The sequence below is a fragment of the Drosophila ananassae genome (assembly GCF_017639315.1).
Source record: "Drosophila ananassae strain 14024-0371.13 chromosome 4 unlocalized genomic scaffold, ASM1763931v2 tig00000071, whole genome shotgun sequence".
NCBI classification, from domain to species: domain Eukaryota; kingdom Metazoa; phylum Arthropoda; class Insecta; order Diptera; family Drosophilidae; genus Drosophila; species Drosophila ananassae.
The window spans coordinates 218426-241153 of record NW_025319041.1 but is presented as its reverse complement, the minus strand read 5'-3'; the positions used below and the strand labels follow the sequence as shown (position 1 = coordinate 241153).

At 46.2% G+C, this 22728-nt stretch overlaps 2 long non-coding RNA genes across 3 annotated transcripts; both read right to left on the bottom strand.

The window, feature by feature from the left end:
- Positions 1–12984: 12984 nt before the first annotated feature.
- LOC123257847 lies at positions 12985–15631 on the bottom strand. Its single transcript, XR_006507918.1, has 3 exons — positions 15601–15631; positions 13112–13279; positions 12985–13038 (listed from the first exon to the last, which is right to left on the bottom strand). It is a non-coding gene; the product is annotated as an uncharacterized LOC123257847 (long non-coding RNA).
- A 5116-nt stretch (positions 15632–20747) lies between these two features.
- LOC123257842 lies at positions 20748–22305 on the bottom strand. 2 transcript variants are annotated; one of them, XR_006507914.1, is made up of 4 exons: positions 22252–22297; positions 22079–22178; positions 20864–21031; positions 20748–20790 (listed from the first exon to the last, which is right to left on the bottom strand). It is a non-coding gene; the product is annotated as an uncharacterized LOC123257842 (long non-coding RNA). The 2 variants fall into 2 exon arrangements; XR_006507915.1 differs by having other exon boundaries at positions 20781–20805; positions 22252–22305.
- Between the last annotated feature and the right edge of the window lie 423 nt (positions 22306–22728).

Genomic DNA, 22728 nt, shown 5'->3' with positions numbered 1-22728 from the left:
TCAGCTCCACATAACTCTAGCTTCGGTATTGTCTGAGTTTTAATGGGTGCCACTCGACTCTTTGAGCATAACAGCCGACAATCAGAACCTGACAATACATACACGCACGCTCCATACGCATCTAAACTAGCGGAACAGAACTGGAACAGAACTGTAACCACTCGGAGAGAAGGGATTGAGGAAGGCTTTCATCCCATGACAAATTTTCTCGGCACAGCTTCTGCAACAGGATCTTTGCCCTGGTGACTACAGGACCTACCAAGCCCATTGGGTCATAAAACCGAGCGACGGAAGATAGTATAGATCTCCTGGTGGGTTTGGCGGTGGGCTGAAGAGCTTCAAAGGAAAAAAGCAGCAGGTCAGCTGAAGGATCCCATGCTAATCCAAGAGTCTTTGTGAACGGACTGCCATCGTCAAATTTCAAGTAAGACTCTCTATCACTTTCGGGCACGCCTTCCAAAACCTCTGGGATGTTGGAGCACCATTTCCTTAATTGAAACTGACCCTTGTTCAACAGGCTCGATGTCTGAGCTATTATCTCAAGCGCATCAGTCTTCGTTGGGGCACCAGATATAAGGTCGTCCACATAAAAATCCTGGAGGACAACACGAGAGCCAACGGGAAAACCGGCACCTTCATCCTTAGCCAGCTGGTGCATTGAGCGAATAGATAGAAAAGACGCTGGCTTTGTGCCATACGTCACGGTGTCGAGCTTAAAAACCTTCACGTCATCGTGGATAGAATCTCTCCAGAGGATGCACTGCAGCAAACTATCATCCGGAAAGACCCTTACGCAGCGGCACATCTTGCAAATGTCCCCAGTCAAAGCTACAAGGTGGGACCGAAACCGAAGCAATGGATGAAAAAGCTTAGGCTGAATCACGGGGCCGGACATCAGGACATCATTGAGGGAATAGCCGGAAGCCGTAGCAGCCGAACCATCGAACACAACTCTCAGCTTAGTGGTGGAACTTTCTTCCTTCAGGACGCAGTGGTGGGGAAGGAAATACTGGCACTTACCTCGCAATTCCTGCGGCACCAGAGACATGTGACCCAGATCCAAGTATTCCTTGATGAAAGACGAATATTGGGTCCTTAAATTCGGATGACGATCCAGCTTGCGCTCAAGTGAATGGAACCGCCGCAAAGCCTGTGCGTAGGATTCCCCTAACAGATCCACACTGTGCTTGATTGGCAGGCGAACGGAATAGGCACCTGATTCAAGGCGGACGTGGTGCATGACGAAGTGGGCCTCGCAATCAAGCTCCTCCTTAGTGGCCTGAACGATAGGCGCAGTGCAGGCATCCACTTCCCAGAATTGGCGGAGAAGAGGTCAAACGAGGTTGCTGAGTCAGCAGAAATCATCTTACATGATGCGGCCAAGCGAGGGTTTCCCGGGGTGCAACCTCCTCCAGAAACTACCCATCCAAAACGTGTCTTCTGCAACAGAGGCAGACCGTCTCCTAGCTGGATTTGCCCGACTGAGAGCAGATCAAAAAACAGGCTTGCTCCAATCAGCAGATCCACACGCTGAGCTCTGTGGAAGTCCGGGTCAGCTAGCACCACATTGGCGGGAACCTTCCAATTGGACACATCTAAGTTCAGGCCAGGTTGACGCTCTATGATGTGAGACGCCACAATTGCCTCAATGTAAACGGAATACGTGGATAGGCGAGACTTCAGGCAAACGTTAAGCGATGCCCGATCCGTAATAAACTCAGCGTCTCCAAGGCCAGTCACTGTTACGGAACATTTGGACCGATGAAGCTGAAGTTGGCTGGCCAGCCGGGATGTGATGAGATGAACTTGGGAGCCGGAGTCAAATAGCGCTCGACAAGGAAGAAAGGCTCCTGATCTGCCACGGACGAGAATGTTGGCGGTGGGCAAGAACACTATTTCAGCGCTGCGATCCTGTGCAATAAGAGCATTAGCAGGAGGAGCCTGAGAGGTCGCAACCCCTGCTACATTGGCCGGATTCGATCCAGAAGCAGGAACGGAAGTGGCGCTGGCTAAACGCTCGCAAGGATGCAATAGCGCATGGTGTCGGCGATGGCAAGTTGGGCAGCGGGAGGATGAGCATCCGCGGGCTAAATGATCAGACTTGAGGCACACAGAGGGCAAGACGTCGAACCTCATCGTATCGTTCCTCAACTGACAAGGCGAGAAACCTTGGGCAAGAAGGCACAGCGTGAGCCAGGATGCCGAACAGGGCACACGAAGCAGGCGGAGCATTCAGGAGCATGCAGGATCGGTTGTTAAATGGCCTACGACGGCCCGCTTGATTCGCTGACAAATGCGGAGCTAAGGCCAAGTCCACCGTCTCCAGGGTACGGCACCTTTGCTCCAGAAACCGAGCCATAGATTCCCAAGTTGGCAGGCTATCATCAGTGTTTCCTGCCAGCGAGTCTTCCCATTTGGCCTTTGTGGCAGGGTCCAGCTTTTGAAAGATGATCTGGATGAGGAGGCACCCTTGAATTTCAGCCGACGTCCCGGAACTCATAAGAGCCCGCATATGTCCATTAAATCGGTCGGATAATTCTCGAAGAGTAGCAACGGATCCTGGCTCAACCGCCCTTAACTGCAAGATCTCGTTGATGTGAGACTGGAAGATTAAGCGACGGTTGCTGAAACGGTTGCGCAAAAGGTCGAGGGCAACCTCATAGTTCGCGTCGGTAATCTCAAGCGCCCTCACCGTCTCCAGGGCTGAGTCCCGCAGGCAGGAAATGAGCCACCTGAGCTTCTCCATCTGTGTCAAGTGCGGGTGGCTGTCAATGGTGGTCCTAAATAGGGCGCAGAAATCCGGCCACTCGGCATAGCCACCGCTAAATGTTGGCATTGGCAACGGGGGCAATGAGGGAGCAGGCCTATATGGAGCGTTTGAAATCCCAGCACCACTGGTAGCATCCAAAAGTGTAGAGTGAGCAGCAACCCGCATAGAACGCTTGGCCACCTCCACCTGGATGTCAACGTGCACGTCCGTAGCCAGCTGAGAGAATCGCCAATATAAATCGCTCCCGATCTCGCTGTAGTTTAGCTCCTCCAATTCCTCCTGCAGCGTGGTAAAACGGTCGCGCAGACGTTTCTCCATAGACTCGAGGGTCAGAATAGTTGAATCCTCGGTCTGAATCGCAGCCTTGACCTTCCGATGCAGTACCTCCATTTCCTGGCATGTTACCTCTGCGCGTCTCCGCAGCATCCTCTCACGGTTTGACGCAGCAGATGCAGTAGCTTCAGCTCCAGATTCCATTATGCAATTAAATTAAAATGCAACTTGGGGACACAAAAACAACAACGGTGCTTTAGTGGCACTTTTAATGCTGATTACGACAATTGAACGGGATGCTAATCACGTCGGGGTCACCAAAATGTTGCGCTATTAATAGTTGTTAATAGCGTCAAAATGAATTAAAATTCCAATGTTTAATTTCAATCCAAATTCAGTTTTTATTTTTAAAGGGTTCAACTCTAACCCAACTTGCAGCTGTTCCAATCAATACAATAATACAAGTACCCAAGCTTAGCAATACGAACTTAGCAATACGAACGCACACAAATGCAAGATTTGCTGGTGTGCAGCAGCTCTCCAAAAAAGCTCCCCAAAGCGCATGCGCTACAAATACCAGCAAAGCGCATGCGAACGGGGAGAAGTAAACAAAAACCAGAACTGCCGATAACTCGCCGCTGCTACTCAGATTTATAACATATGTGACTAATTTAGCAGCTTCGCCCTTGTCTGCTTGGCTCAACAGGGAGTTAAAACCAACATCGAAAAAATTAAAAACTTCCCAATACCCAAAACACTAAAGAAACTTCAATCATTTTTGGGAATGACAAGCTATTATAGGAGATAAATTAAGGATTACGCGAAGATAGCCAAACCTCTAACTGCCCTCCTAAGGGGAGAAGGAGAACGCGTATCCAAATACAAGTCAAGCAGAATAGCCATAAACCTAGACAAAGAAGAGGGTGCATTCGAAAAACTTAAAAACAGGCTTATATCTAGGGATGTAACATTAGCGTACCCAGACTTTACGAAGGAATTCCAACTGACCACAGACGCATCAAATTTTGCCATATTAGCCGTTTTAGAACAGAACCATAGACCAATAACATTCATATTCCGTACCCTCTCGAAAACCGAAGAAAATAACGCAACGAACGAAAGGGAAATGTTAGTCATCGTATGGGCTCTTCAAAGCTTAAGACATTATCTGTACGGATATTCGAATGTAACAATTTATACAGTCCATCAACCCCTGACCTTTTCGAATAGTGCAAATAATCACAATGCCAAGCTCAATCGCTGGAGCCCAGCCCAGAGATTAAATAAAAGCCCGGTGTAGCTAATGTAGTAGCAGACGCCCTATCCAGAGCCCGACCAGACGTTAATTCAATCCATTCAGACTCTCCAATCCACAGCAACGAAAGTTCCTCACATAATTTAATATTCTCAGTAGAAGCCGCGATCAACGCATTTAAAAATCAATTTTTTTTATTAAAAGAAAACACTGATGCTTATAACTTCGAAATTCCATTTCTAACTTTTCATCGCCATATAATAAAAAGGATTTCTTACACAGAACAGAAAATCATGAATATACTCCGAGTCCGATTAGATCCCAGAATTATCAACGGTATCTACACTTTAGAAGAAATAATGGGAAAAATACAAGCTATTTATACTACGCACTTTAAGTCTTACAAAGTTAGGATTACTAGTAATCAAGTTGAAGATGTATCATGAGAAACAACCCAGAAGCAGATCATTACATTCAAACATAAAAGGGCACACAGAGACGCAAACGAAAACAAAATACAAATTCTTAAAAAATATTCCTTCTCACAAGCTGAACAGAAAATTCAGGCAAAACTCAAGGGCCTCCGAGGACATTAATACGCCGATAGAATTCAGCATGCCCAAGTGGGTAGTAATGGACAACGAACGCACCTTAAACTCTGCGGCGATTCGATTCCTTTTAGAAGACCAACTTAAAATATCAGTTCATACAAAAGCCCCATACGCTTCAACCAGTAACGGTCAGATAGAACGATTTCATTCAACACTTTCGGAAATCATGAGATGCATCAAAAAAGACAACGGGAGCATGACATTTGAAGATCTAATTTTCAAATCAGTTAAAGAATACAATAGGTCCATCCTCTCAGTAGCTCCGCAGCATCAAGTGTTGAGCCGCGCTTCCGCGTCATCATTCTAATTCGTTCGTCAACCCTACTCAGTCACATATGTAAATATATCATTTGTAGAAACGCAAAAACAATTAAATAAATTGTATCAACATCTTTAAATCGAACTGTGGTTGTTTTTATTAAAGGCAATATTTAGAACAGAAAAAATAAAGCTACCAAAAACGCTCAGTAACTGAACATTTGGTGAACCCCTACGTGATTGTGCTTAGGTAAATAATTTGTTAAATTATTTTCCGTTGAAAAATTGAACATATAAACATAAACAAATAAAGAAATTAAAAAACAGTATTCGGTTTGTAATTTGTGCGCGAAATATTAGCATCTTTTGACATACATACATATTCTGTTTGCAGAGTGCTAAAATCGCTCATACATATATTACCTCGTTATATAGAACTTGCACATTGGGTCGTGAGCTGACAATAAATAAACAAACTAAAATAAATTTTTTGTTGCGAAAATGAATCCGTTTTGTGCCTCTCCTAGGAAAGTATTCCTGAGTCAAAGTGCTGCTGTCCTTTTTGAGGATCTTCAAGGATTGTTATCCTCCTTGAAATCAGTGGAGACATTTCCTGAGGCGATGTTAAATGTGCGGCTCAGCGAATTGGACGGAATCGTTTCGGATTTCAAGAGCACACACAAGGAGCTGTCCGAGATGGATGCTGCAGAACTCAGGAGCAATCTGCGCGCCAACTTCAACGATGCGGCGAGGGAGGCATTATTCATCCTGGATCAGGAGATTATGAGGCGCTCCAGTTTGTTGCCAGCGAGTTCGACGCTGATCAACGCATCTTCTGCCACCAATTTCGATGCATCGTTTGGCAGAACTTTTCAGGCTTTGCCGCCACTGCCACTTCCCACTTTTAGTGGAGGTTATGCGGAGTGGCTTGAATTTCGGTCACTATTCTCGAATATGGTGGACACAAACCCATTCATCAGTCGGGTCGAGAAGCTTCAACGGTTGCGGTCCTGCCTTCGTGAATTTGCCTTGGAGACTGTTCTATCGTTGGAGCCCACGGACAAAAATTATGACTTCGCATTGGAGCTGCTAAACAAAAGGTTTAGTAATCGCAGACTCATTTTTCAAGCTCATGTTAATGAGATAATGAATCTTAATTTAATTCGCATATGCGAGTCCTGGTAAGCATAGGCACAACGAAACAGATTGCTAGCTGCATCATAATCCAAGTGCTGTTGCAGAAGGTTGATGATGCTACGCAATCTAAGTGGAAAGAAATGCAAGTTGACTCGGATTCCTTGGATTCCATTCCAACGTGGGAGTCCATCGCCAGTTTTCTTGAGCAGAGATGCCAGACTTTGGAGAGCATGGATTTGCCGACGACATCGTATGCACCAAACCTTGCGGTAGGCCGGCATAGGTCCTTTCATCCAGGTAACTCTGCATTTGTGATTACCAACTCGTCCGCATGGATGATTTGTGATGGCCATTCTCACATAATAAACTCCTGCCCAAGGTTTTTAAGCTTGTCTCCTGAGGATCGTTTAGGCGAAGTTAGGCGATTGGATTTATGCCGTAAGTGCCTTGGAGCTAGGCACCAATTTTGGCATTGCAATTCGTCAAGCTGCCGTGCAAGTGGCATTATAGTTTGCTGCATTTTGGTGGTAACTCGCCAGCTCAAGGCCCACACTCCTCTCCCGAGGCTTCTGCATCTAGCGACGCTGTTTCTCGATCAGCGTCCGTTCTCGTCAATTCTCTGGTAGCCAAGGATCGTTTTGGTGATGTGGTGCTGCTAGCCACTGCCAATATTTTGGTCAGGAACCGCTCCGGAGTTCTACTGCCCTGCCGAGCGCTGCTCGATTCTGGTTCGCAGGTGCATCTAGTCACCTCAAGGCTGGCGAACCAGCTGCAGCTGCGGAAGATAAGGTATCCGGTTTCTGTATCCGGCATAGGATACATAGGATTTGTCGCCTGGTTTGCTCTTAATACAAAAAACTCGGCTCGGTTGGGTTGTTTGTGGAGGCGGAGGTCCGGACAATTTCAAGGTTCTCATGGCTGCTGAGCGGTCGGGACTGATCTGCCCAAAGAGGCCTTTAGATGAGAGGCTCGATCAACTTCTTCGACAGTGGGAAGTGGAAACCTGCACCGATCCGATTGTGAAGGCATCAAAGGAAGAACTGGATTGCGAGAGTCACTTTGTTAAAAACTTCGTTCGGTTAGAATGTGGTGCCTATACAGTCAGGTTACCAATTAAACATAACTCCGGTTTATTGGGTGATTGGTACTCACAGGCTCCACGTCGTTTCCAGTCGTTGGAGAGGAAACTGTCTCATCAGTTCGAACTGCGCGCTCAGTATTCGGCCTTTATAAAGGAGTATCTTTACCTAGGTCATATGACCCTGGTTCCGTCGGAGTTGCATCGAGATTGCAAATATTTTCTGCCACATCATAACCGGACGGTTCTGCTGTTACCACTTCCGGTTATTCTCTGAATGACATATTGATGGCTGGGCCGGTCATCCAACCTTAGCTTTTTCACATCCTGCTGAGGTTTCGTTCCCATCCGATAGCGCTGGCTGGCGACATTTGTAAGATGTACCGTTGTGTGAGGATGGCGCCGTCTGACAGCTTTTTGCAGTGCATTCTGTGGCGAGATTCCCCTCTGGAGGAGCTAAAAACATATAAATTGGACACTGTCACATATGGAACAAAGCCTGCGTCCTGTGCGAGCGATGCACCAATTGGCTAAGGACGAGGTGGAAGACTTTCCAGTGGGATCCGAAATCTTGCTTCGAGATTTTTACGTCGATGATCTTATTTCTGGTGGCAGCTCCAAGGAGTAGGTTGTCAGTATTTTAGGGCAGATTTCAGCGCGTCTGTCCAAGGGCGAATTTCAGCTGCGGAAATAATGCTTCAATATCCCTAGCATGTTGAACGGCGTGCCTAAAGAGGATCGGGAGTCTTATCTAACTTTTGATGACGGCAGCAACTTCACGAAAACGTTAGGATTGGCTTGGGATCCTTCCACTAATCAGCTGCTGCTTTCGTTTTCTGCTCTTCAGTCCACTTCGAAGCCGTCTCGATGTTCTGTCCTATCATTAATAGCGCGGTTATACTATCCGCTGGGCCTTGTTGGTCCAGTTCTTACTAAAGCAAAAATATTCCTCCAGGTGGAAGCTGTGCCGAGAGCATCTTTATTGGGATGAAAGCTTACCTCAGGTTTTTACACCGAGTGGCAGGAGATCTGCCGGAGCTTCAGTCACACGCAACGTGCAGAATTTCCTCGGCTGGCACGTACGTCTGGAGCTCATGGAGATTCATGGATTTTGTGACGCCAGCATTGAAGCCTACGGAGCATGTCGCCAGGGTCGCCAGGGGCTGAGAGCCGCCTTTTATGTGCGAAGTCTCGAGTATTGCCTCTTAAGACGTTAACTGTGCTGAAGTTGTAGCTGGCTGGAGCTGAGTTGTTGGCGAGAATGATGGCAGAGCTTCGCCCTTCAATTCTGTTGATGAAGTCGCCATATACAGACCTCGTGGCGACATGCAAATACGTTAACTCCTTTCTAACTCTTCAGCGAGTGTTTGCGTACGTCTATAAGTTTGGCAGACGGGTTCGGCTTAAAGGAATTACCGTTCATGAAGCAGGCGGGGACTCGCATGCTTTTGTGGGCACTTCAGCGCGCTCATTTGGGTGATGAAATCAACTTCCCCTCTTTATCTTAAAGCGGACGGACGTTTTTTTTTTGTGCGCACTACGTTTTTGTAAAATTTGCAATAAGCTTTCTATAAACAATCGGTGTTTATTTCTTTACATATATAAAAACAAATTGCAATTTCTTAGATCCGTATCGCTTCGCGTGTGCAGTGATATATTTGGAGGTAAAATAATAATTTGTTTAATTTACCTTCCAAACATAGCCCTGCTCTGCTTCTTCATCTCCTATCGTGTTGTTGCTATTCTTTTGCTTCTACTCTCGCTCAATAGAGATTCTTATCTCTATTTCTTTAAATCTTACTAACTTGCACTAACTGCTCTCTTTAATCTCCCCCTTTCGTTTCCTTGGTACAGTGGTTCAAGGTTCCTCATTAATAAAATCAAATAATATTTTTAAATTAACTATTAATTTTTTTAATAATTTTTAATAAATTAATTATTTAATTTTTAATAATTTTTAATAAATTAATTATTGGATTTTAAATAATTTTTTATTAATTAATTATTTAAATTTTTAATAATTATTTATTTTAAATTGGTCTGTGCATTAAAGTCTTGCAATAAGACAATCTCGTCTTCCCAGCCTACCATCCATTGCTGGCTCTGTGAAAACGTTTTAAACGCTAAGTGTGCCGGGTTCACGGCCTCAGTTTCGGATGCAATCTCGCGTAGGTCTGGTCTCCACTTTTGCTGTGACGGTTGTCGTGCTGTTCAGGACGAAATGAGGTCGTTCATGAGGCAGATTAAAAGCGGTTTCAAGGAGTTGATTAGTGGTTTTCGAAAAATCAATGACCAACTCTGTGCGCTTGATACACAGTTTAGTAGTCTTCAACTACTAAATGAGTCTCCAAAGCGTAAGAAATCCGCTTTTAGTGATAACTATGCAGCCGACAACTATACAGCCGCTTATATCTCTGGCCACCCCAAGGGCCGGACCTGAGAAAAATTCGGCTTCCGAATGTCTCGGAATCAATGAGCAATATGAATATATATATGTCCGAATATATGTCCGATATGTCTTCTGTGGCATCGCTTCAAGTGATCCCAGACCCAATAATTCAAACTCCTGTAACAGTCACCAAAGAGGGTAATAAACCGTCCGGCGGCACCAAAACCCTTGCAGGTGATCCCACCATCGAAACACATTTTTGTTTCCCGGCTTGCCCCTGATACTTCGGAGATTGATATCTCGGCTTACATAAAAGCCAAGGCAAACGCCGACATAAAGGTGGTGGATATTACAAAATTCAAATATTCTTACACCAGGCACACGTCATCTTTCAAAATACGTGTGCCCTTGCAGATGTTCAAGACGATCTGTTCCGCCAGCTTTCGGCCAGAGAACATTTTCGTCCAAGAACATCAGCCAAGTACGGTGAAAAAAAAGATAACCAAACCTGTGGGTGTAAAACTCCCACATGTTAAGGCCACTGATCAACCTTCCACCTCATCTTCCTCAATCTCAAAAAACTAATGTCTTCATTAACACTTACCTATCAGAATACAAGAGGGTTACGTAGTAAACTTCCCAAACTGTATTCTGATAGTTCTTTCTTTGCATCTCACATTATTGGATTTACAGAAACTTGGTTAAAGCCGGAGATCTTAAGCTCCGAAGTTTTTCTAGTAGGTACACCACTTTTAGATGTGATAGAACTCTGCGAAGAGGAGGAGAAGTGTTAATCTCTGTAGACTCCAAACTTCAAACTTCTGAAGAGGTAAAATCACAAGAGTTTGGTGACATTGAATTCCTTTGCATCAAAATCACTTTGTCCGATCAATCTTTGTATGTTACCTGTTCTTACATACCACCTTCGTCCGAACCGCCAACATACTGGCAACATTTGTCCGCTATTCGTTTGGTTTTCGATCGTCTGTCTGATGGTGACCAGCTGATAGCTCTGGGTGACTTTAATATCCCAGAACTTATAAGGTCAAATGTTGAAAATTCACCGTCTTTACAGCTTAACTCCCACCACGACTTCCCTGTGGGCATGTTTGACATGTCACTCGGGCAAATTAACCACGTTAGAAATTCTTTAGGTCGGATGCTGGACTTATATTTCGTTTCTGATCCTGATGGAATTACTCTTTCCAGAACTTTGCCCATTTCTGACCCTGAGGATCCATATCATCCCACTCTTGAGCTTTCAATTGAAAACAACTCCTTAATTGACCTTAAGTCTAAACTTAAATCTCATAAAATTCGTTTCTTTCGTAAGGCTGACTTTATGAAATTAAATAAGTTAATTTTGGAATTTGATTGGTCTGATTTACTGGCATGATTATTACACTTTGAACATATTTTTCGACGCATGCGTGCAGTGGAAATATCCGTCCGCTTCAACGAATCCGTCTTGGTATACAAGGCACCTTATAAATTTAAAGAAAAGTATGAGTAGACTTTTAAACAAACATAGATTATCTGGCTGTACAGTTAGTTATTCAAGATACTTAGTAGCTCGGTCCAATTTCACCGTGCATAACGCAGAATGTTATAGGAGTTATATTCGCCGCTACAGGATTCAGTTTACTCAGGATTCGAAGCAGTTTTATAACTTTGTAAACACTAAGCGTAAACATGTATCTTTTCCCCCACTGCTTACGTTTGAGAACTCTTATGCGAACACTGATCAGGCAATGGCCGATCTCTTTGCACAGTTTTTTCAAAATACCTATTCACCTACCAGCAGTTTAGCTCAGCCTTACACTTATAATATCCAATCAGCCAACCTTATATTTTGCCCATCTTTCGATCAAAGTGGTGTGTTATCGGATCTTTTTAAGGTTAAGCCCGTGTATTCGCCAGGCCCTGATGGAGTACCAGGCTGTGTTCTGAAGTACTGCGCCGAGGCACTGTGCAAACCGCTTGTTAAACTCTTTAATCTATCGCTGCAAACTTCGAACTTTCCCCTTATGTGGAAGGAATCTTTCATTATTCCGCTGCATAAAAAAGGGAAAAGAAGGACGTGGGTCCCTCCCAGAACCGAAACGAGCCGAGCAACAACAACTACTGGACTATCCTTCAAAATGACGAAATGACTCCTACCCCCCACCATCCAATTAAACAACGGCCCAACAAGGACCCGCGCCACCACTCGACAAGGCAACTGCAAAAATCCCCCCATCACAGGTCAAGGATGGCCCAAACAAATCCGGACCGAAGGCTAAACCAGCAACGGCAACATCCAACGGAACAGCGCAGCAACTACAACCCATTTAGGCAACAGAGGCGACCAAATCCGGCAGAGGCGCATCTGGCTCGCTTTCAGGAGAGGCTCACCGGACAATGACTTTCTAGCCAACTTATCCTGCTCTATCCAGACAATCGAAATGGCTTCGATTTTAAATAACAGCCTAGACGCCAATGACTGTCCCTATGCCTAAAGCTCCCAAGAGCTTAAAGATTGTCTCCTGGAACGCTGGGGGCATCCATAACAAAATTGACGAGCTCTCAGCGTTCTTAAGGGGACGTGATGTTGACGTCCTGCTCGTCAGCGAAATTAGGACATGGACCATTGATATCCCTGGATACAAGGCTTACACTGCCCTAAATCCGGTGTCGCAGCGCAGAGGGGGTGCTGCGACAATAATTCGTAGCGACCTTGCCCATTCGGTCCTTGTACCTAGAAATGAAGAAGCGGTACAAATCTGCCCTATTGCCGTACAAAATGTCATACTTGCCTCCATCTATTGCCCACCATCTGTGAAATGGCAAAACGACGATTTTCCTCGCCTCCTCAAAGGGATAGACCAACTATGTAATCCACAATCACTGAGGTTCATCATTGCGGGGGACTGGAATGCAAAAAACCAGATGTGGGGAAACGCTCGTAGCTGCAACAGAGGGAAATTGTTAGCGGAAGCAGTCCAAGCAAAAAACAGATATAACATACTTGCTACAGGAGAGGCCACTTGTTATCCCTTTAACAAAAAGGCAAATCCCTCGGCAATAGATTTTGCCGTGTATTCGGGTTTCCTCCCTACCCACATCTCCATCTCATCGGTATCCGAATTATCCTCTGACCATGTCCCACTCATCATCAATGCGGCACTGGGCAAAACTCCTTTAATCAGTCCAGATGTCGAACAGGCTGCGCCAAGACCTCCTCCCCTCCCACGAGGATCTCACAGAATCAAAGCATTCAGGGACCATCTGGAAAAATACATTCTTTTAAATACTGAAATAAACAGTGGGGAGGATATTGAAGACTGCGTTGGCATTTTACTTAAAAACATTGAGAGCGCTGCTTTACACGCCACTCCCACCGCAAACAACGCCTCCCGATATTCGACCAAACATCCTTCTCGTCACATGACAAAGCTTGATAAACCAGCCAGCATCCTTCTTCAGCTATTGCAAGCACGTTTCTTCAAAATGAAAGAGGATCCCTCACCTGATAATAAAGCAAAGTTTTCCAGAATAAGAAACAAGTTTAAAAAAGCAATTAAAAGACTAAAACAAGCCCGGGTAAACCGCATGCTCCTCAATCTTGACCCTGAAGATAGATACAACATGGCCAAGATTTGGAAAATTACCAGGCACATCAAAAGTCAACCCCAATCTGACCATCCTCTCAAGATCCCAGTACAGTCCAGGTCCTCTGGACACTCGCCAGCTTCCTCCGACCACATATGGACCCGTTCCTCTAAAGAAAAGGCGGACGCCTTCGTCAAACACCTGGAGGATAGGTTCTCCCCCAAAATGACCACTCTGGAAGAGGAAAGAATTGCTATAATAAATGATCTTAATGATTTCTATGCACACTCACCTTCTCCTCCCTCGGCCCCGATTTTCTTCAGGCTGGAGGAGCTCCAAACACAGATTGCTGCTCTGGCGACCGCGAAGAGCCCTGGGGAAGACCAAATCCAAAACGCCCTTATCAAATTACTACCAAAGAAGGCAGTCCTCTACCTATTGCATATTTACAACTCTGTTCTAAGACTCGGCCATTTCCCCCTTCAATGGAAACTAGCTGTCATCACCATGATCCATAAGACGGGGAAGCCAACTCATTGCCCGGACTCCTACAGGCCCATAAGTCTCCTCTCCGGCTTTGGAAAGCTGTTTGAGCGTCTCCTTCTCTCCAAGCTTTTCAAGTGTAAGAACTTTGCGGAAGCCATACCAGAACACCAGTTTGGCTTTCGCCCAGAACACAGTTCGGAACAGCAAGTGTTGAGGGTCACGCAACACATCCTGAGAGCATTTGAAGAAAAGGAACACTGCTCGGCCATCTTTTTGGACTTCTCGCTGGCTTTCGATAGGGTTTGGCATGAGGGACTTTTACAAAAACTTTCCAAGATTGTCCCTAAACAACTACACAAAGTCCTCACCAGCTACCTCCCAAACAGGACTTTCAAGGTGAAAGGAACTGGTGGAATCAGATCCAGGCTTGGTTCCATCAGTGATGGAGTGCCCCAAGGGAGCATCCTCGGCCCAATCCTATACTCGATCTACACCTCTGACATGCCACTCCCAGATGCAGTTCCCATTATCTCCAGGAACTGTACTCTTACCCCGACCAAGTTCCTTCTAGCCACATATGCAGACGATACAGCGGTACTTATGTCACACAAACAGCCAAAGGAACACGCAAAGCATCTGCAAGCATACCTCAACGTCATCTCCGAATGGGCAAACAAATGGCGCATGACCTTCAATGTTAAAAAATGCGCCCACGTCTCCTTCTTTTCTGGACAAAATATGACCCAAACCAACCAGACGAAACTCCTCCTCAATGGACAGATCATACCTCAGGCTAACAAATTCAAATACCTTGGGGTCACATTGGATAGGAAAATAAATATGAGCCTTCACATTTCCCTCCTTTGCATAAGGCTGAGGGCTAGGGCAAAGAGTCTTGAGTGGCTAATTGGTCCGCACAGCCCCCTACCCAAACCCACCAAGGCTACGCTGATTAAGCTGCTTATTATCCCCATCTGGCAACATGCCATCCCGGTCTGGGCATCGCTGGCCTCAGATTCGGCAGTGATGAAGGTCCAATCTGCCACAAACGCCATTATAAGACGATCACTGGAAGCGGGTAGGCACACCACTAATAAGGTCCTAGCCAGCACCTTCAACATTAAAACACTTGAGGAGATTTATGGAGCACAAAGTGCTAGACTCGCTAACGCCCTATTAATGCATATAAATCCGGCAGCGCAACACCTTGGCCTTAACCCAGTTACCCCCGTCAGCACAAAAAAACAAAGACCCAGACTATCCAAACAAGTCCTGGATCATTACAATGACAATGGCAACGGACAAAACACGCGAGTCCCACCGAAATCCTGCACTATCCCGACTCTCCTTAGGCTTGAGATAAAGAAGGAGAACGAAGGCTCCAACAGTGATGTATCCAGGACCAAATACGTACACCCAAACCTTTCCAGCAAAGGGATTGACCGCTTAGGTGAGAGGGCTATAAACTGGACTAGGAGATCTTTCATACATGGGGAAATTACCCGCGAAAGGGCTGCTAGGATGGTACGAGGCCAACCCCTATCTATCAGGCGACTTGTCCTTCCAGACGAAATAATCCTAACAGGGGAAAAATACTTCCCACCACCTGTCATCGACCTGCTAAACAGCGAAGGATCCTCCTCCGAACCCCATGACTGATCACAATTTTTCTCCCTGGGGACCTAACGCTAGCCCCTCCGGGACTGCCTCTCCAAAACACAAACCGATGCAGCTTAACCCGTGACTACTCACTGGCTCCTCCGTAGAAACTCCTCCCATATTCCAGCATCGGCGATGATTGTATGGTGTGTGTGTGTGGGTGTGTGGGTGTGTTCCAACGCTGCCTCAAATCTCCCGGCAACGATGCATTTTAATAGAGGGGGCGATCAAAATTGTCAGACACAGAAACAAGATCGCATAGCCACTGCTCCTGCTTGAGGAATATATATTACAAATTTGTCTGACTGCCAGTCTCAGGACATCATACTCACCTGTGCCTTCTCTCCTCTGGCCACAAAATGGGATATTTCTGGAACCGGCCACCTACAATTCGCTCGGCCATCCACTACTAAACTTGACGATGTTCCATGTCCAAGAGCGTCGGCAACCTGAAACGAGAAAAGAAGAAACAAAAATCTTACAATGGATTCTACATCAAAGTGCTATTGGAACTCATCTTATTATATCTCCTCCTTCAAAGCTCCTGTCCAATGATGACCTTCCTCCTGCTTCTCTTGCTCCAAATGATCCTAACCACGAGCGCCCATTCTTGCTGGACATTGTTCCTGGAAAGAAAAGAGAAAAATAAAATTAATCCTGACGCCGCTAAAACCAAACAAAATTTAGCCTACTTACCTTTTCTTTGACCCTTCACGAACGTGCAAAACCTGGAGGAATAAAGGGCAAATTGAAATAAGACCCTGGATCATGGGAAAACACATATATATATTTACCTGGAAATTGCCATCCCACGCTGCCGACACCGAGGAACTGAAATGATGGAAAATTGAAATTTATACGCTCCAAATATCCCCCCTGAAGGGAATTGATGCCTGAGAAGCTATTGCACTTCCAAAGGATGGCACCTGCTCCAGGATCATCTGCGTACCTGTCTGCTCAATGTCGTCCCAAATTGCTGTCTTTTAATCTTGTCTTGAAGTCCTCATTGTTTACATGTTTTCAATGTTTACATAATCATCCGTCTTCTTCTTAATACTGCATTCCATGTTTTTGATCCAAAAATTTCCTATTAACGACGCTGACTGCCGACTTACCAACTATCTGTGATACTCACCTGTGATAACCCTTATCCACTTGACGACCTCCACTGGATTCACCTGCAAACGTACCTGATTAGCTTAAGGAAAAACACCGACAATTGGAAGACTAATAAGAAGAAGAAACCATAACAAAACTTACCTTCAAAGACGACACGACCCGATGCACCAGAAAGACGACGCCCTTGAACACGCCAACCGGCAAAATCCCCTGTCCCACAATGCCGTCCCTCAATGTGTTGTCCTAAATGTCTCCCTGAAATGCAAAAACTCACAAACTCTTAAATTTTCTTCTTATATTTACACATTTCTGCGATGAGTGCTGCCAACCTGCCCGGCCTGGTGGTCGGAGTTGCCACCTGGGGCAAAGCACCAGAAACGAGAGCTGCCAACTGGTCCCGCCTGGCATATGGAGTTGCCACCTAGCGCCAAGACGACCATGGGACGAATGCGACCCGACGACCCCAGAAACAACAACAGGAGAAAGTGCTCTCTCCAGGAGCCCGCCAATTTCATGGAAAGTCTCCCGGAACAAAAGTTGCCCTCTGGGTAATACTCCGGGAGACTTTTCTCTTCCCAGCATTCTCACAACGATTTGGGCCCTGGAGCAGCGAGGACTGGTCTTAAACCAGCCCGCCAAATCTTTGAAATTTGAATTTGAATTTGTTTAAAGTGTAAAACGCCAAGTAAAAGTTATTTGTAAAATTCATACAATTCCTTTAAAAGAAAAAGAATAAAAAAAAAACACATTAAAAAAAAAAAACAAGTTGAAGTGACTTATTAATTAAAAGGAGACTTAAAAAGGAGATATGGAGGACACAAGGACAGAAATACAAAAGGAGATGGACAATTTCAACCTGGACAACATCGAGCCATTTACTTCGTTGGACTCCTTTGAGATGGCCATGATCTGCAGGCCTTATGGTGGTGAGTCCACTGAGTCCACTTTCTTCCCCCTATTCGGGGCGTCACCCAGGATCCTCATTGCAATCATCAGATGATTCCTGCGTGATTGTGTGTGACGCCAATTTAAGGACTCCCCCCGCTGACCCCTCTTCAAAAGCGAAGAGCCCGCCAAAAATAAATACAAATAAAATATCCCATACACACCCACACACAGCGCCAGATCCACTTTCCCTCCATGACCCCTCTTCCAAGGAGAAGAGCCCGCCAAAAATAAATGCAAATACACACACACACACAGCCAGATCCACTTTCCCTCTATGACCCCTCTTCCAAGGCGAAGAGCCCGCCAAATGCAATAGATAAGAGTAATAAGACAGTTCCAATAAGCACACACCCCCATACACTCACACAAACACAGCCACACACACATACTGCACCACTTTCTTCTCCCTTGCCTATGGGGACTGAAATTGGCGCGAAGCAATGCACCCAAACACACCCACAGTCACACACACATACTGCACCACTTTCTTCTCCTTTGCCTATGGGGACTGAAATTGGCGCGAAACAATGCACCCAAGCACACTCACAGTCACACACACACACTATACCCCACTTTCCTCTTCCCTGACTACGGGTCCTGAAATTGGCGCGAACATTGAAATACAAGCAACCAAGACCTTAGCTTCCGCCTTGCCCAAAAAAACAACAAGCCCTACAGCTGATCGTGAGCCACCTGTTGGTTCAAACACAGCCATAAACAAAAACAATAAACGGCTGTTGTCTTCCTCTCCAACTACGCTAACCAACGACATCAAGAGAGCCAACCGGGAGTTTGAACATGTTGCGCCCAAGTTGGACCAGCTGGCCCATCCAAACAACAACACCACAAAAAACAACAAATCGCCTATTAAAATTTTATCTGATGAGTTGTTGAGAAACTTTTTCTCACAACTTAAAGATAGCGATGCAAACCCCCCTCCCCCCAATGCCCCCAAAACCACATACAGCCAGATTTTGCAGCAGGAGCCCGAATATTCATCCCCCACCAGACCCGCCAAACTCGCCACAATGAATCAATCAAGTAAACCAGCCCCTAAAAAACCAACTCCGATTAGAGCCAGCGAGTCCAGCTCGGCAGACATGGGCCCCGTGGTTTTTAATGTTAAAGCTACGGTCCACACCACGCCCAATCATAATCCTCAGGGTCCTGCACTGATGGATGTTTCCTCCCCCTTCCATTACAAGCCAGAAAAGACTCCTGTCTTCAAGAGTCTTTATGCCCAACGGCTCTACATGGAACGGGTGGAAGCAAGAGCTGAGGCCAATAGGGTAAAGGGAAACGGGGCCAGGGAAGGGGCCCAAATTAATGGAAACAGCAGCAATAAAAACAACAACATTAAAACTCCTACAGCGATGGCCCCTCCCATTGTCCCCCTTCGTAAGCCCCCGGTCCCGCTAATGTCCTTGTCCTTGCCCTTCCGTCCGCCTACGAATGCCCTTGCATTGGCCCAATGCCACCGTTGCCAAAAACATGGGCACAAAAAGGGCTCATGCAGACGAGCCTTCGTCTGCATGAAGTGTGCAGGGCAGCACCCCACCACAGCCTGCAAAAAGCCCAGACATGTACCCCCTCGATGCTGCAACTGTGGGGGTCGGCACATAAGTGCCTATAAGGGTTGTAGGGTCTTCCAGGAGGTGAAGAGAAGAGCGGCCCAGGATACCCTCCGCCCGGTTGCTCCGCCTGAGCGTCAGCGGAGTCACCGCCCACTAAAGAAGGACGTGGGTCCCTCCCAGAACCGTAACGAGCCGAGCAACAACAACTACTGGACTATCCTTCAAAATGACGAAATGACTCCTACCCCCCACCATCCAATTAAACAACGGCCCAACAAGGACCCGCGCCACCACTCGACAAGGCAACTGCAAAAATCCCCCCATCACAGGTCAAGGATGGCCCAAACAAATCCGGACCGAAGGTTAAACCAGCAACGGCAACATCCAACGGAACAGCGCAGCAACTACAACCCATTTAGGCAACAGAGGCGACCAAATCCGGCAGAGGCGCATCTGGCTCGCTTTCAGGAGAGGCTCCAACTGGAGCAAGAGGGAAAGGAGCGCTCCCAACGGCTTCGAGGGCAGGGATGGCCAACTCCTCAGGAGAGTTTGATGCAAAAACGGACTGGCGCAGCTCTCAAAAACTCGCGCCAATCCAGTGTAAAATCCCAGCTGCACTGGCACAAGCTGCTGGAGAAACTGGCATTCACCCACGAGGCTGCCCAGTCCAAGCTGCTGGAAAAAGTGGCTTCTATCGAGAAAAAAATAAATAAATTGTCAACACTGTTTATTAAAATTACAAATATGTTTGACATAACAGAGGCCTCACCGGACAATGACTTTCTAGCCAACTTATCCTGCTATATCCAGACAATCGAAATGGCTTCGATTTTAAATTACAGCCTAGACGCCACTGACTGTCCCTATGCCTAAAGCTCCCAAGAGCTTAAAGATTGTCTCCTGGAACGCTGGGGGCATCCATAACAAAATTGACGAGCTCTCAGCGTTCTTAAGGGGACGTGATGTTGACGTCCTGCTGGTCAGCGAAATTAGGACATGGACCATTGATATCCCTGGATACAAGGCTTACACTGCCCTAAATCCGGTGTCGCAGCGCAGAGGGGGTGCTGCGACAATAATTCGTAACGACCTTGCCCATTCGGTCCTTGTACCTAGAAATGAAGAAGCAGTACAAATCTGCCCTATTGCCGTACAAAATGTCATACTTGCCTCCATCTATTGCCCCCCATCTGTGAAATGGCAAAACGACGATTTTCCTCGCCTCCTCAAAGGGATAGACCAACTATGTAATCCACAATCACTGAGGATCATCATTGCGGGGGACTGGAATGCAAAAAACCAGATGTGGGGAAACGCTCGTAGCTGCAACAGAGGGAAATTGTTAGCGGAAGCAGTCCAAGCAAAAAACAGATATAACATACTTGCTACAGGAGAGGCCACTTGTTATCCCTTTAACAAAAAGGCAAATCCCTCGGCAATAGATTTTGCCGTGTATTGGGGTTTCCTCCCTACCCACATCTCCATCTCATCGGTATCCTAATTGTCCTCTGACCATGTCCCACTCATCATCAATGCGGCACTGGGCAAAAATCCTTTAATCAGTCCAGATGTCGAACAGGCTGCGCCAAGACCTCCTACCCTCCCACGAGGATCTCACAGAATCAAAGCCTTCAGGGACCATCTGGAAAAATACATTCTTTTAAACACTGAAATAAACAGTGGGGAGGATATTGATGACTGCGTTGGCATTTTACTTAAAAACATTGAGAGCGCTGCTTTACACGCCACTCCCACCGCAAACAACGCCTCCCGATATTCGACCAAACATCCTTCTCGTCACATGACAAAGCTTGATAAACCAGCCAGCATCCTTCTTCAGCTATTGCAAGCACGTTTCTTCAAAATGAAAGAGGATCCCTCACCTGATAATAAAGCAAAGTTTTCCAGAATAAGAAACAAGTTTAAAAAAGCAATTAAAAGACTAAAACAAGCCCAGGTAAACCGCATGCTCCTCAATCTTGACCCTGAAGATAGATACAACATGGCCAAGATTTGGAAAATTACCAGGCACATCAAAAGTCAACCCCAATCTGACCATCCTCTCAAGATCCCAGTACAGTCCAGGTCCTCTGGACACTCGCCAGCTTCCTCCGACCACATATGGACCCGTTCCTCTAAAGAAAAGGCGGTCGCCTTCGTCAAACACCTGGAGGATAGGTTCTCCCCCAAAATGACCACTCTGGAAGAGGAAAGAATTGCTATAATAAATGATCTTAATGATTTCTATGCACACTCACCTTCTCCCCCCTCGGCCCCGATTTTCTTCAGGCTGGAGGAGCTCCAAACACAAATTGCTGCTCTGGCGACCGCGAAGAGCCCTGGGGAAGACCAAATCCAAAACGCCCTTATCAAATTACTACCAAAGAAGGCAGTCCTCTACCTATTGCATATTTACAACTCTGTTCTAAGACTCGGCCATTTCCCCCATCAATGGAAACTAGCTGTCATCACCATGATCCATAAGACGGGGAAGCCAAATCATTGCCCGGACTCCTACAGGCCCATAAGTCTCCTCACCGGCTTTGGAAAGCTGTTTGAGCGCCTCCTTCTCTCCAAGCTTTTCAAGTGTGAGAACTTTGCGGAAGCCATACCAGAACACCAGTTTGGCTTTCGCCCAGAACACAGTTCGGAACAGCAAGTGTTGAGGGTCACGCAACACATCCTGAGAGCATTTGAAGAAAAGGAACACTGCTCGGCCATCTTTTTGGACTTCTCGTCTTCCAGACGAAATAATCCTAACAGGGGAAAAATCCTTCCCACCACCTGTCATCGACCTGCTAAACAGCGAAGGATCCTCCTCCGAACCTCATGACTGATCACAATTTTTCTCCCTGGAGACCTAACGCTAGCCCCTCCGGGACTGCCTCTCCAAAACACAAACTGATGCAGCTTAACCCGTGACTACTCACTGGCTCCTCCGTAGAAACTCCTCCCATATTCCAGCATCGACGATGATCCTTCTCCTATATCACAGCATCGACATTGATCCTCCTCCTAAGCGCCGGAAACCTGGAAAAAGGAAAAGGAATTAATGACATTAAACGACGGTGTCTGCTGGGCCTCAACCATCTGTGATACTCACCTGTGATACTTTATATACCTGACGACATCCCATGGAAGAATGAAACATGTACCTGATTAAATATAAACAAAGCTAATTGACAATCGGAAGAAGAAGACTAAATTACAACAAACCTACCTTAACGACGGATGACCTGATGCTCCCTTGCGACGACGCCCAATTTCCTGACAACATGCCGTATCCACGGTGCTCCAATAGATGTCCAAAATATTTGCTGCATCAGACGACGAACCCCACAAATTGCCTCATGAGTTGCTCGTCCGTGAGAGTAATCTGCATAATCCTGCCTCTAATCGCCTGGCATCTACGTCCTCACTCAAAAATCCAACGCTGCATTCCAACAGAGGGGAGGGGGGGTGTGGGTGTATGGTGTGCGTGTGTGGGTGTGTGTGTGTGTTCCAACGCTGCATTACAATAGAGGGGAGGCAACCTGAAACGAGAAAAGAAGAAACGAATATCTTACAAGGGGTCCTACAT